Below are 2,951 nucleotides of genomic sequence, written 5' to 3'. Positions count from 1 at the left end.
CAGTAGGTTGTTTTTTTTTTAATTTTATTTCATAATGATCATTTTGTGAGAAAATAATTATTAATGTGTTTGAATTTCTGTCATTAATAAACATTTCATTTTCTTTTTTGTAATGGTAAAAAGAGCAAGAGAGAGAAATCCCCACAGACTCCCTGCAATGATGCTAACTGGCATGTCATTGAACACAATGTTGCTCATCTTCTTCACTGGGACAGGGAGGGGCAGAGTTAGGGGGAGACTGGGGTGCTGCTGACTCATCTGTTGTTAAGTCTGCTAAAAGGGGCGGGGACAATGATTTAATATGAATATCTTGCTAAACGTTTCCCTGCACTGATTAAATGGTCATTAAATGTAGGCTAACACTAGTCTGTAGCTAGCTAGCTTATTTCACTATGGTCATTAAGCCAACAGGTTAATACCACTCACAGACTATAGGCTACCCACCTTTCTTGGTGAAAAACTGGGTTACAGTTTGACACCCTTTCCTTTGTCTTTCCTCTCTCTCTTTTCTCTTTCCTTTTTTGAAAACCATATTTTGATTCAACGTTACTTGGCAACATTGTGGTCACCGTAGTTCTGGGACATCTACTGACTGCAACTAAACACTGTCAGTGAGTGCTCTAAGGCAGGACCAAACCATTTCCTGCAGATACAGGGGGGTGGTCAGTCAATATGGATGTTTACTATTTGGTCAATGGGGATATTAAACTTTTACTGCCAAAAACAAGTAAAAACAAAGAGATCATTAATTGTATTATTATATTTGAAATATATATACTGAATGATGATGGTTTAATAATTTTATATTAGTTTTTACCTATTTTTTGGGGGCCCTGTCAGTCATGGGCCCTTGGAATTGTCCTAACTTTCCCCCCTGGCGCCCCTGGCCATGATAGCAGCTAGGGGAGCATTATAACGTGTGTTACAAAGTGACGCACGTTCGTCACAGAAGTAAAGTAGAGCTGTTTGGAGCAGTTTGTGAACAGTGTTTTCTCTGGAAGATGGTAAGTCCCTTTGGGGTGGACTTTGGGCTTTTTCACTTTGTAAACCTAAAGCATGCACAAAAAGATATATAACACAATAAAGGAAAAGGGAAAAGCCAAAAAGCATAATATGAGCACTTTAACATTACGGAACATTTTAGCGTCTTTCGGCTTATTGTTTTTACAACCCGCATCATTAGTGTTGTTTCCAGCTGCCGCAAGCAGTTGTTTTCGGTTTAAAAAAAATCTCTAAAAAGCCCACTGATCTAACAGCTCAACATCAAACAGCAGACAGACAAAGTTAGCGACTAACTATAGAATATAATGGAGCATTTAGCAACTAAGGGGCTGGATATATTTAAAACAGCATTGACCATCTGGCAGGACATGAGTGGAAATGGGTTATATACTTAAGGGCTGGTCAAGGAACGTGGAAACAGGTCAGAAGGTGTAAGTGAGATTCTGGGGACTGGGACAGGTGGGAGAGTCTAAGGTTTGATGGATGGAAAATGGTAATACAAAGGGCTGTGAATGTCAGAAGTGGCTGGAGACAGAGGACATATCCCAATTCCTGATTTTATACCTCCTTCACTCCTCACTACTTGATACTCCAGTGACCCTTGTCCCTTGACTCTTGTGACCCTTAAAATCGATCTCAGCGCGGCATCTCGAAGGATGTCCCAATTCCTAAAATGCATCTCAAGAAGAGAGGAGCGATGAGGCTCACTGGAGGAGCAATAATCGAGGATACATCAATGTATTCTTTGCAGAAGTCTTCACCTTTGGAAAGGAGAGGCGTGACAAATAGAGAGAGAGAGATTATTATTATTCTTTGTTTTATTATTTTGTTTTCTTTTTCTTTCTTTTTCTTTTTTCTTTTTTTCTTCTTTTTTATATTATTGTTTCAACGTACCCTTTGAGGGACATGCACATAATTGTTTATTATTTGCAATTATATCATAATTATCCTGTTCACTTGTATTATTATACCTGATGTATTTACTCCTTGTTGCTGTTTATATATATGTTTGTTCTTATGCTTTTGCAACATATGTATTTTTTTTGTCATGCCAAAAGCAAACTGAAATATAAAAATGTGTGCTCCTGATTTGTTTTTTGTTGTTGTTTTTTGAAAATGAGACAAACTCCCATATCTCTACACTAAAAACTACTATACCTTGAAGAAGAAAACGAAACGAACATTAGGAGGAGAAAAAAAACACAAAGGAAAAAAAGAAAATACTTGCTGAACAACTGACAGAAACCACCAACTGAGTAAAGAGATTAGAGCTGGTTACAAAATAAACACGCAATGAACGACAGCATTGTTAAAACATTTTTAGTAAATGTCCTTCAACTAAAAGCCTTATTTGACAAAGATGCATTTAGTAGTTTTTGCTTATTTACTCTCTTCCAAATAAGTATGTGATACCAGTGATAATGCTGCAAAGTAATTTGGAGGGTCATTTTATCTTCAGTCATGTAACTACAGTGTTGGTCTGTTACTGCAGAATATGTGTTACATTCAGGATAACAGCAACAGTCTATCAGTACAACTTTCCACTTCAAGTAGTATGAAATTGTTGGTTGAGTTTTGGAGTTTAAACCAACAAACACAAAATATCCACTGAAGTCATTTTAAAATATCTGTTCTTTCCCTTGCTGCACATTCTATTTTTTACTGTACTGCAGGTTGGAATTCTGCACTAAGAGCTGAATTCTTTTAGGATGCAGCTCCTTACAGATTAAATGTTTTCAACATGGAGGAAGCTCTGCTCTTTTGGCTGCTGCTTCGTTCAACCCACTGTGAGGTAGATGGCTAAAAACTGCTGGCAGTAGCTGCATGTTGTGTTCACACCGTCAGATCTAAAGGGGGAGTTCCTCTCTCTCTCTCTCTCTCTCTCTCTCTCTCTCTCTCTCTCTCTCTCTCTCTCTCTCTCTCTCTCTCTCTCTCTCTCTCTCTCACAG

This window comes from Sander lucioperca, chromosome 10 (genome assembly GCF_008315115.2).
Source record: "Sander lucioperca isolate FBNREF2018 chromosome 10, SLUC_FBN_1.2, whole genome shotgun sequence".
NCBI lineage: Eukaryota > Metazoa > Chordata > Actinopteri > Perciformes > Percidae > Sander > Sander lucioperca.
The sequence above is the reverse complement of the archived record's forward strand: the minus strand, read 5'-3'. Positions refer to the sequence as shown.